Below are 12,914 nucleotides of genomic sequence, written 5' to 3' on the forward strand. Positions count from 1 at the left end.
GATATTTTAGGAGTCTTTTTTACAGAAAAACAAAAAAAAAATCTAAATTTTCTCCCCCCCCCTCTCTCTCTCTCTCACAGTCATGTACCTCTCTTTTTCTCTTTCAATCTATTCTTTCTATAAAAAAAAAAAAAAATTGATATTATAGGAGATTTTTTTTACCCAAAAAATAAATCTCGATTTTAGGAGGTTTTTTTTTTACCAAAAACAAGTCTTTCTAATTTTTTTCCCTCCTCTCTCACGTCCCTATCTTTCTAAAAAAATCTACACTTTAGGACTCTCTCTCTCTCTCTCTCTCATATCTAAATGGTCGTTATTCCATTTATTTCCAATAATAAAATCTCTAACAAGATTTAAAGAGTAGGGAGGGGTATGAGTGGTAGAGATTGGGTGGGGACTGGGGAGTAGGAATCCAAGGGTTGAACCAAGTACAAGTATTATTCCCCTTCTATATTTTCCTTATAATCGAACATCTGGGATGGAACACAGGTTTTTTTCTTTGAAGATCTGGGATTTAACAGACTTGTGCTTGAAATGTATTTATGACATAAGACTTGTGCCCACAAAGATTTCTCCTCAGTAATTAATCGCCATCCCAATTTTGAAAATAAGGCTTTATACTGTACTGGGTTTTGAAACCCTAGGTCATCTTACATTTCATTTTTTTTTTTTTTTTTTTTTTTTTTTTTATTGATCATCTAAAACACAACCCCAAACCCCACACCCCCAAAACCCCCAAAAAAAAAAAAAATTATATAGTTGCTACATGGGATCATTTATTGAAGCCTATTGCTTGATTGCCATTATCGTTTATTGCTTGAGGCCATGACGGTTCATTTCCACTTAAATGGTCCTTTATGCCATTTCAATCCATCCATTACTGGCCAACTTTATGTTTCTTTATTGAGTTTTGCCTTCAACGTGTCTTGTCATCCATCATTTTTCTTAAACCTTACTGGGCACCCAAGTGAAATAATGATCATGTCAGAGGAGCGAACTCTCGAGACTCTGCCTTTCTAAGATCAATAGGACACTCTTGAAAAAGGGAATTCCCTACATGAACATTGATAAAGACTTTCCAACGAAAGTTTCGGGAATCCAGCTTTCTCAAGGCTCCCAGGTGGTGATGGCCATTGGCTTTATATGCTTGCATTGGTTACTCCCTTTGGGGGTTGGAGATGAAAGTATGAACCATGACGAGTTCCTTATAACCTGACGCTCTTCTCTCCCTTGATACAGGTTTCGACAAAAGAGCTCTTGATAAGTATCTCTTGAATTCTTGATTCGTTTGGAAGAATGATCTGTTTCGATATTTTTTTGTGGCGATTCGAATTGAAAGTTTTCTGAGATTTGTGATGGAAGCAGAGGTGTTGGGCCGATAGATTGTCTTGTTGAACAAGTCCGAATGACCGTGACCCGATGGATCGATTCGAGACTTGAAGGAGTATATAATATATTATCGTCTTGTTGAGCAAGTCATTATAATTTGGGGGGTTTTTGAGCTAGGATTTCAAGGCGAGTTTTCTCGCCCGCTGCTTGGTTGTAATCTTTCTTTTGCATAAGGAAACATAGGGGTGTCAACGGTCTGGGTCGATGCGGTTTCGGTATGAGTTTTGCACTAATCAAAACCGCCCCATTAAGGATTTATCGATTTCGGTCCTGTGTCGGCTTAGGTGCGGTTTGGGTTCGGGTTGGTATCGGTTTGGATTTATTAGGTTCATTTCGGTTTGGATTAGTTTTTTAAACCGGTATGGAGCCGTTAGGAAACCGATAGATAAATGAAAAAAAAATGAGCACGAGCCTCATCCTTTGAGTGTGGGTGGGTATGACTTCATCCTTTGGAACTCATCCTTCGCCCTACTCCTTTGAACCCATATGGATCTGTTCATAGAATTTCCTTATTTATTTTTCACATTATGAGCCTATATAGTGTATACCAATATTTAGTGGACAAATATAATTAAAATACAACTATTACTGAATTATGGTAAACAAAAACATGATTCTGTAATTGAATTCATATCAATATTTAGTGGACAAATATAATCCAAAACATGAGGGCCCTTGAGTTTATGATGCCGATTAGAGCTCTGAAATACCTGAAACCAATACTTTTAAGAGCCTAACATGAAATCGTTTTCTTTCTACATACAAATACATCAACAATGGAAATAATATACTAAGTGTAGGACTTTCGGAACAAGATCAACCAAATAAGTCAATAAAAGTATGAAAATCCAAGTATCCAACAGTAAGTAGGAATTCCCATACATGAAAAACCAAGTCATGAAAAAAAGAATTCTCATACATGAAAACCTGATAATTTATCAAGTACAAAACATAGATAAAAACATCAAGTCGTCAAACTATAAAGTATTAAACTATAAAGTACCAAATATTCAAATCATTCAATCAACCACGGACCTCCTAAAAATTAAAATGATTCAATCATGGAATCACCAACCTAAAATAGAATAGTGTGTCAATAGCTAATGCAAATAGTCAAAGTATCAAACAAACCATAGAACATCCACTTAAAACATTCAAAGAGTATTTAATATTACATAAAAATATCAAATGACTATCTTCTTTCTCAAAATATTTCAATATTTGTCCTCCAAAATGATGTGTTGAGTAGTTACTATTAAGACAACAATTGTGTCCTACACTCTTACCATTCTAAGAAACTGCAACCAAAAGTGAAAGAAGATTTAAGACAATGTAGTGACACTATCAGAACATAAATAATGAAGTACGTGCAAATGTAAACTACGGTATACCTATTCAATAAGATTGAGCTTATCATTCTCTAGGAGTAGGACCAGTTGAAGAACTAGCTACTGCACCTCTCTCCTTTTCAATGTGCAATAGTTCTAGTACATTTCTAAGTGCATTATTCACGTCAGTGGGATCATCAAAAGGCTCAACCACATACAAAGTAAAATAAGACACTAATTAACTAATTAAGACAATTAAAAATAAAAAATATACTGAATGAAAAATTACCTATGAAGTCTATATCAAACATCCAATTCTGAAGGCATATTAATGCTTCAGCATTGGTAAGTAGGAGTTTGCTCAAATATTTATCAATAACACGACCCCCTGCGCTAAAAGCCAACTCTGAAGCAACTGTGAAAACTGGTATAGTCAAGACTTCACGAGCCATTCGAGCCACATCTGGATACCTTGACCCATTTGCTTTCCAGAATGCCAACACATCATAGTCATCATATTCATTATCATTGAATGGGATGTTGGGTCCATCTAGATATACATATCCAATTGAGATTTACTTCCATTATCTACCTCAGCAAGCTTGGATACCATAAATTCCTATGGAAATTGAGAAATATCCGAAATATGAATCATTAATAAGATTAGCAATGAATGTTGAAAACTTGTATTAAAAAATAAATCAAAATTACTATCAGAATGTAAATTTACTTACAAATCTTTTTCTAGATTTCCCAAGACGAAGGATAAGTGTAGGAACATCATAGTCACTTGGTTGCATACTCTTGTATTCATCAAACAATTGATACAAAGAATTCCTCACATTGTTGCACATAATAGATGCATTTAAGTCCAAGTTGCAAAGCTTAGAAATTGCCCAAGTCACAAAACTAAGTTTATATCAAGGATCAAACACCAAAGCAATGGCCAAAATTGGACTATATTTACTCCAATATTTGTCAAATTTTTTCTTCATTTCCACTGCCATTGGCTTCATAAAATTGAGCCCACGTGATACCTCTTGTAATAAACTTTTGTCAATCTCCCAAACATTTTCAAAATATAAATTTGTTGTGGGATACTTGGAACCAGAAAGCAAACTAGTAATTGCATAGAAAAGATACAAAAATGGAAGTGGAATTGGGTTTTAGGGATTCTATTATAAATGCATAAATGGAAGCTAATGGTCCCTGAAGGAGTCATTTTAATACCTTCATGGTTTAGAAGCACAAACTCCCCTCACAGGAGTAGTGCCTATGTAAGAGAATTCTAAGGGTGGAAGGCTGAAGAAGATATACTATGTGGTTGATCATATGAGTTTATGAAGTAGAATCTCTAACAGTTGATACCATAGCCAACCCTATGGGGCTAGAATCAAGGGAAATTAATTAAAAAATGATTTTGTATAGGGTTCGAGTCCCAAAATCATGAAAATCATCATTTTACCATCGTCTAGAGGTCCTAGATGAAAAAAAAAATTCTTCATGAAAATTGTATAGGACAAGAAGAAGAATGCATTGATAAGTGGTAGGTCATCAAAATCGGTTAGACGTGCCACCACACGCCCTCGGAAGCTGGAGATCGGAGGAGAGGAAAGAAAATGATGGGTCATCGCCAGGTCATCTCGGTTAGGGTTTTTGAGTTGGACTAGGTTGACTCGATCTGAATCGGTTGATTAACTATCAGGTCGACTTGATCAGATTGATCCATTGACCCAACTTGGTTAACCCATTAACCCAACGATCCTGTTGACTAACCTAGTCAAAGGTTGATCATTAACTTTTGACATAACCCATTTTTTTAACCCACGAACCCAAATTTTGACCCACTTGGGTCGACCCATGACCCACCCCATTGAACCAGTTTGGTTCAGCCAACCTGATTTGGTAAAAAAAAAACATTCAAATCTGGCAGCATACTTTAATTTGATCGTACAGGATCATCCAAATGAATTTTGGATGCAGTTTTTTTGCGTTGGACTTGTTTTCTCGTGCTCTTTAATTGGATATGCTATATGACTATGTTTGGTGATCATGGGACCCAGCTTGGAGAAATTTTGCATATTTGGACACTTTTGACATATTCCGTTAAATTAGTAAATTTGATCAAAAGCTTTGTGCATCATGGCTTGCATACTAGCAGTAAAATGTAGATGTGGTCTGGTATAAGACCTTAATTTTGTTTGCAATTGTTTTGACTGACTATGTTTGTATACTGTGTAATGAACTTAATCCACACATTTTAAGTTGCCAAGTGTGGTTGCAAGTTGTTGCAATGAAATGGATGGAACACACCAAAGTGGTAAATCCAAGGTTACTGCAATGAGTCTGCAACTCAAAAGTTTTCTATAATTTTCAATGGCAAAGAAAGTTATTGATAAGAAATTAATAAGGATGACTCAAGTCATCATTCTGATTCTGGCCATGTCAGCTGTGTAACAAACTCTGTTAGATGACACATCTCATTTTGTTAGTTAGTTAGATTGTTACAGATGGCTGTTAGGTAGTTAGATTGTTACAAATGGCTCTTTATAATTGTAACTTAAAATTCTATATATATAAACTTTTGAGGACTTATCTCACTTTTATGTGAGAAACCTTTCATATTCTCAATCTCGTCTGAATCTTCTCATGGTATCAGAGCTTCCAAGAGAGAATTCTCACGCATGAGACAATGGAGGTCATCTTCACTTTGATTCATCTTTCTGCTTACTTCAAAGGAAATTACAGATATGATCTGTGTAGATCGATCCTCACAGGAAAGCATCTTACTGTACTTACAGTTCTTTGAGTCAAAGTCTATTCTTGGATCGTAAGTTCAATTCTATTCATTTTCTTGAATTGTTTGATCGAACTACTTTAAGAACCCAGGTGTGCTAGTTCCAGTAGTTTCATTTCATCACTGGACCATTATCCTTGCAACCTCAATGTTGCAAATTTTGTTTCATTGAAACTTAATTAGAGTAATTTCCTTCTTTGGGAAACTCAAATGTTGTCTTTGATAGAGAGTCAGGATCTTCTTGGTTTCATTAATGGTGATTCTTGTATGCCAACTAGAGAATCCCTAAATTCAGATGGAAAGCAAAATCCAAATCCATATTTCATATCCTGGACTCGAACCGACAGACTTGTCAAAGCTTGGATAACCGGAACTCTATCTGAGGAGATTCTTGGTTTAGCTGTTGAAGTGAAGACTTTTGGTCAACTATGGAATGTGTTATCCACATCCTTCTCTCAAGTTTTAGAAGCTAGAGAATTTGAACTTCTTTCTAAGCTTCACTTCATGAAAAAGAAGGATACCACACCATTATCAGATCATCTTGTAGAGTTCAAGAACATCTGCGATCAACTCAATGCGATCGGCAAACCAGTAATAGATCAGAAGAAAGTCTTCTCCCTATTTATAAATCTTGGATCAGCCTATAAGACATTTGCCACAACGATGCTCAAACCACTGGTTCCTTGCTATGTTGATCCTATTCCTTTGCTGCAGAGTCATGAGCTACGTAATCAGAATCATCAAAATAAATCTGTTAATCCTCATATGGCTTTCTATGGGGAAAGAACCAAGAAGAATCAAAAGAAAGGGTACTTTTCCTCACGAGGATGTGGCTTTGTTCAGTCTAGTCAGCGACAGCCACAAGAGAATAATGGTTCCACAAACAGAGGAAATACAATTGTTCCTCAATCACAACACAAAGATCAACTCCAACAGAACAACACTTCATCACAACCTGTGTTTCAACAACAATAGAGCAATGTAAATAAGAATATGTAGAATAAATATGTTGGATATCTTATTAAATGCAAGATCTGTCACAAATTAGGACATGGTGCACTCAAGTGCTGGAGCTGATTTGACAATAGTTTTCAAGCTCCAGATGTTCCACAAGCCTTGGTTGCAATGCATCTCTCTAATTCACAGGACAATGCCTAGTTTCCAGTTACATGAGCTACAACTCACATCACTGATTATACAGGTAATCTCAATAATATTACTCCCTATGATGGTTCCCATTCTGTTATGATTGGTAATGGAACCCACCTGCCTATTTCACATGTTGGTGATGGGAGTGTTGTTCAAGGAAATACTACTATGCCTTTGCAGGATGTACTATTAGTTCCTTCCATCCGCAAGAATCTATTATCAGTCTCTCAACTCACTAGAGATTATCCCTGTGTTTTTGAGTTTGACAGTACTGGTTTTCTTGTTAAGGATTTACAGACAATGAAAATATTGGCACCGGGAAGTAGGCTTGGAGGGCTATATGTGTTTGACAATAAGCCTCAACCAGAAGTTCATTTTTCAAACAAATTTCGATCCACAACAGAGGATGTGTGGCATCAGCGTTTGGGGCATCCACAAGGAAAAATAACTCGGTTTTTACAGAACACTCGAGCTATTACTGTTACTCATATATCATAAAACATTTGTAGCAGCGGTCAGATTAGTAAGAGTGTCCAACTGCCTTTCATTTTCTCTTTTACTCGTACAGTTGAACCTGTGGCTCATATTCATTGTGATCATTGGGGGAGTGCTCCAATAACTAGTGTTCACCAATTTCAATCTTATGCTTTGTTTGTTGACGATTACTCTCGCTATAGTTGGATTTATCCTCTTAAAAGAAAATCTGAATTCTTTAAGGTTTTTCTTTCCTTTCAAAGTATGGTAGAAAGACAACTTGACAAGAAAATCAAAGTTTTTCAATCCGATAGTGGTGGGGAGTTTTCTGATTCTGGTTTTCTAGAACATCTTAGACAAGCGAGTATTATCCATCATCTTTCTTGTCCTAAGACTCCTGAACAAAACATCGTTGTTGAACGAAAGCACAGACATATCATTGAACTAGGACTTGCAATGCTATTCAATGCTTCACTTCCTCGGCGATATTGGGTTGAAGCATTTACAACTGCATTTTTTTTGATTAATCGGCTGCCTTCACTGATCCTTCAAATGGATACACCTTTACATTTGTTGTATGATAAGATTCCTGACTACAGTGTCCTACGAGTTTTTGGTACTCAGTGCTTTCCATACTTGAGGGGCTATGCCACCAATAAATTTGATCATCGTTCTCTACCGTGTATCTTCTTGGGTTACAGTGATAGGCATAAAGGATATCGATGTCTGCATTACTCCACTGGTCGTGTTTATATTTTGAGGCATGTTGTATTCAATGAAAATATTTTTCCTCTTCGCAGACATGTGCATTTAGCCTCTCCGCAATCTGAACCAGTTGATGCAGATTTTTGTACCTTTGAGAGATGGATATAGCCACAGGTTGCCTTTCACCAGCTACCCCATGATATCTCTTCCCAATCGACTGATTCACCTAGAATTGGGCCATGGTCTCAATCTGATCCATCTCCTTTGCCTTTGATTTCACTATCTATATCTGTTGTAGTTTCAACTTCTATACCTACTGCCCATGTAGATGATTCCTCTGTTCCATCTCCCTCATTTGTACCTACTACCCATGTGGTTGATTCCTCTGTTCCATCTTTCTTACCTGTACCTTCTGCTCCTGTGGACACCTCTCCTTCCTTGTCCACTTCTCTGTCCACATCCACAAGGTCCCCTTTTTCTATATCTTCACAACCTATTGGGCTGCCCATTGAGGGGTCTCATTCTATGGTCACTCGAAGTAAGGCTGGGATTGTGAAACCCAATCTTAAGTATAGACTCACCTCTCTTACTATTCCTACAGAACCTACTTCTACTAAGGCTGCTCTTAGTCATAATGATTGGCGTGCAACTATGCTTGATGAAATGGATGCTTTGGCCCAAAACAAGACCTGGACTTTGGTTCCTCGAACCGTTGAAATGAATATTGTTGGTTGTCGGTGGATTTATAAGACAAAGCTCTGGGCTGATGGATCGTTGGAGCATCTTAAGGCCAAGCTTGGTGTAAAGGGGTCCAATCAAAGAGAGGGTACTGATTTTCTTGAGACTTTCAGCCCAGTAATTAAGCTAGGATCAATATGCCTCGTACTCACTATTGCCATTGTTTGGTGATGGTCTATATGTCAACTTGACGTTAAAAATGCTTTTCTTCATGGGTATCTCATGACACCGGTTTACACGAGTCAACCTCCTGGGTTTGTTAATCTAAATCATCCTCATGTTGTTTGTCAACTTCAGCAAGCTTTATATGGTCTTAAGCAAGGACCTCGCTTGGTTTGATTGCTTTAGTGGATTTCTTCTTCAATATGGTATTTTTTTTTTTTTTGTAGCATTTCTAATCCCTCTTTTGTTTGTTTATCGTCATCGTGGTCGATTGCTGATTCTTCTCCTCTATGTTGATGATATCATCTTAACAGGCAACGATAATGGTCTATTGCACAACTTTATCTCCACCTTGAGTGATACATTTGCAATGAAGGATTTAGGTCCCCTTTATTATTTTCTTGGTATAGAAGTTCTTCACACAAAGGATGGGTTGTTTCTTTCTTAGTCCAAGTATGCAGCCGATGTTCTTCGGTGTTCTCACTTGACTGCACTTAAACCTTTATCCACTCCAATGGGTCTGTCTACTGTTGCTAGTTCTGATTCCTCTCTATTTTCAGATGTTACTCTTTATTGTACCTTGGTGGGCTCACTTCAATACCTTACCATGACCCGACTTGATCTGTCCTTTGCTGTCAATAGCGTATGTCAACATATGCATTCCCCAACTACTGCTCATTTCAAAATGGTGAAGAGGATTCTTCGTTATGTTAGTGGTACTTTGGATTTTGGTATGCACATCCTTTGAAATAGTTCTCTTCAGCTGTTTGCATTTTCTGATTTTTGGATTGGGCAGGGTGTCCTCTTACCCGTCAGTCTACGAGTGATTTTTGCACTTACCTTGGGTCAAATTGTATCTCTTGGAGTGCCAAAAAGCAGCCTACTGTATCTCGGTCAAGCACAGAGGCAGAATACCGAGCTATGGCATCTACGACTGCTGAATTGACTTGGCTCTCTTTTCTTCTCCGCGATCTTGGTGTTACCCAACCTCACTCGGCTACCTTATTTTGTGATAATATCAGTGTTTTGCATCTCACTATCAATCCTATTCTCCATGCGCGGACGAAGCATGTTGAAATTGATTATCATTTTGTTCGTGAGAAGGTGGCTCTTGGATCCTTGGTTACTCGTTTCGTCCCCTCCAAACATCGGCTTGCCGATATGTTTACTAAACCATTACCTCGGCAGGAGTTTTCTGCTATTTGTATCAAACTGGGTCTGTCTTCCAGACCGACGACCAATTTGCGGGGGAATAATGAGGATGACTCAAGTCATCATTCTGATTCTGGCCATGTCAGCTGTGTAACAAACTCTGTTAGATGACACATCTCATTTTGCTAGTTAGTTAGATTGTTACAGATGGCTGTTTGGTAGTTAGATTGTCACAGATGGCTCTTTATAATTGTAACTTAAAATTTTATATATATAAACTTCTGAGGACATATCTCACTTTTATGTGAGAAACCTTTCATATTGTCAGTCTCATCTGAATCTTCTCAGAAATTAGGAATGCTCGCCGAAAGGCGACATTATCAAAGATAAGCATAAATGCAAAAGTACTATAGACAGACTTAACCTAGAAGTTGCTATTCACCAAAAGTAGTAGTAATTTTCGAAGGTTGAAGAGCTCCCACAATCATTTTAGTTTTTAGTGGACCAGTACATTATAGACCCAAAGGTTGAGAATGTCGCTACGGTTGACACTCTGGAAAGGTGACCGCAACACAGTGTTCTTCCACACTGTGACAAATAGTCGTTGTCACATCAACAACATTTCAAGGCTCTGAAACACCAATAGAGAGGGTGGATGATTGAGGAAACAGATTTGAACGAGCACATACAATCCTATTTCTCAACTCTCTTCTCTTCCTCTCTTAATATGCTTAATTCAGATTTCACTTCTTCAGTTCCAAGGGTTGTTAGCACCAATATAAACCAACAAGTTTTTTCCCCCTTCTCGGCTAAAGAAATTAAATGTGCTATTTTTCAAATTAAGGGGTACAAAGCTCTAGATTTAGACAGGCTGCCAAGCAAATTCTATCACATTCACTGGGATGTAGTTGAGGAAGACGTGACCAATGTGGTTCAACACTTCTTCTCCAATGGCTATATGCTCAGGGCCTTTAATAAAACTTGTGTAACCCTCATCCCCAAAACGAAAAACCCTATTAAATTGGTCAAACCAAGCGAAGGCTCAGCTAATCTACGACCATTCTCTCCCGTTGGTCGAGCTAATCTATGACCAACCAAGCAATAGAATAAGCGTGATGCGCAAAAGCCATTGCACAATAGCCGGCACAGTAGTTTGATTGCTATGCTTTAGCACAGCGGTGCTCTAAGATCAGCTTACTCAAATAGGGGCAAAACTGAACTTTTAGATTGCCTTGTTCTGAAGCACTAGCATGCCCTTTCCCTCTTTAGAGTAAATAATAGAATAAGAACGTTGCTTGTTTATAGTTTGATTACGTATCACTTGTTTGTATCACTTGTTTATAGTTTGATTACGTATCACGCTAGGCGTTCACGTTTTTTAGCTTCGCAATAGTGTGGATCTGTGCACTTCTGTTTTTTTTTTCACTTCAACCCCAACTCTTAAAACCATTTGCATCCTATTAATCTCTGCTTAGTAATCTACAAGACTATTACCAAATGTTTGACAAACAGGCTTAAACCCCTTAAACCCCCTCATGGATTCCTTCATTAGCGAAACCTAATTATTTTGTCCCTGGGAGGTCAATTTAAGACAATGTTTATATTTCCCAATGAAACTGAATTAAAACTCAATATTTTATGCTATCTTATGTTCAAGCAAAGACTGGCTCTTCAAAGGACTACATTTTGAGGTAGCATTTTATCATATAGAATGTACAATAAGAGAACCCAAATATGAACCATCATTACAAACAGTATATAAATCCAATATGAACCAAAATTAAAAACCTTACAAATTGAAATTCCAAACTGTTTCCTAAAACCGGCCCTATAACGACATGTAAATTAAATGTGAATTATATAACACAAATCGAAAATAAAATTCTTTATCCTGACTACCAAACGCAGCCTAACCGTTCCATTCTGTTCCGTTTTTAATACCATGAGTCCATGACCCAAGCAATCGTGTCTTGTAATTAACAAGAATACAAGATATAGCAGTTTGTGTACCCATAGCATATAATATATCGAAAAAAAGGAGAAATCCGCATTGACCTCAAAACCCCCTAACTTGGTACGGCGCCAGTGCCTGCGTTTCGCGTTGTACCTGAAACAATGTGATGAAAGCAAGAGATTTTGTTTTAAGAAAAGAAACTCTCCCAGTCCAGTCCCAACTCACAGATCAAAACGAGAGAAGTACAAATTCCAATAAACTGAGACCACAAGAAAGCAACCTGATAGTGTTATCTCTCCTCATTCAGATCCAGTGGGGGATGGGCCTATTCTGCCTCATCTTCTTCGCCAATTTGATCTTGATTCTTAAAGTCTTGTGCGACGGCTGCAAACCACACATAAACGATCAAACAAGCTCGCTCCAGTCAATCAAAGGAGGTTGTAGCAGAAAGAGGAAGTCATTCACTGTGAGAGAAAGAGAGAAAGAGGGAGAGAGATGATACCATTTTCGGTCCTGGACCTCCTGGTTTCCGCTTTCGAGCTCGGTGACTGCCACCGTTCAAAAAGACTAAAAGCTGATGTGATAATAAAAAACCCTAATAACGAAGCGAAAAGGTCATTAATGCAAATGTCGCGCTACCATATCGTGTCGTGCGTCATGCGTGGTCTGTCCCGTCCTGACCGTTCAACCTGTAGACGTTATGCTTCGACACCTGTTCCACATGCACACTATACGCGCATCAAAAGGTAATTATTGGCTAGGATTTATCATGATTATTACTCTGGACGATCATCAAATATTATTCAGAAATTTAAACATGAGAAAATTTGTCTTAATATCTTCTTGTCTCAGATGTGGTGCTAGCATTGTTCCGAACACCTCTACTGATGGTTTAGGGTTTATTAGATCACAACGCCATCACAGATTCAATTGGATAGGGTTAGGAGAGGTAGAGGCAAGTTCAAAATGATTATTTATGAAGTGGTAAAAAAAGAAATGCATATGATAAGGTTAGAACGTAGTATAACCACGTGTAGAGTTTTATGGACAAGGATCTGAACAAGTG

At 37.7% G+C, this 12,914-nt stretch overlaps 1 long non-coding RNA gene across 1 annotated transcript; it reads right to left on the reverse strand.

The window, feature by feature from the left end:
- Window positions 1-11,629: 11,629 nt before the first annotated feature.
- On the reverse strand, window positions 11,630-12,504 carry LOC122078368. The gene is made up of 3 exons (XR_006140052.1): window positions 12,351-12,504; window positions 12,129-12,232; window positions 11,630-12,001 (listed from the first exon to the last, which is right to left on the reverse strand). It is a non-coding gene; the product is annotated as an uncharacterized LOC122078368 (long non-coding RNA).
- Between the last annotated feature and the right edge of the window lie 410 nt (window positions 12,505-12,914).

This window comes from Macadamia integrifolia, chromosome 5 (genome assembly GCF_013358625.1).
Source record: "Macadamia integrifolia cultivar HAES 741 chromosome 5, SCU_Mint_v3, whole genome shotgun sequence".
In the NCBI taxonomy this organism is placed as follows: domain Eukaryota; kingdom Viridiplantae; phylum Streptophyta; class Magnoliopsida; order Proteales; family Proteaceae; genus Macadamia; species Macadamia integrifolia.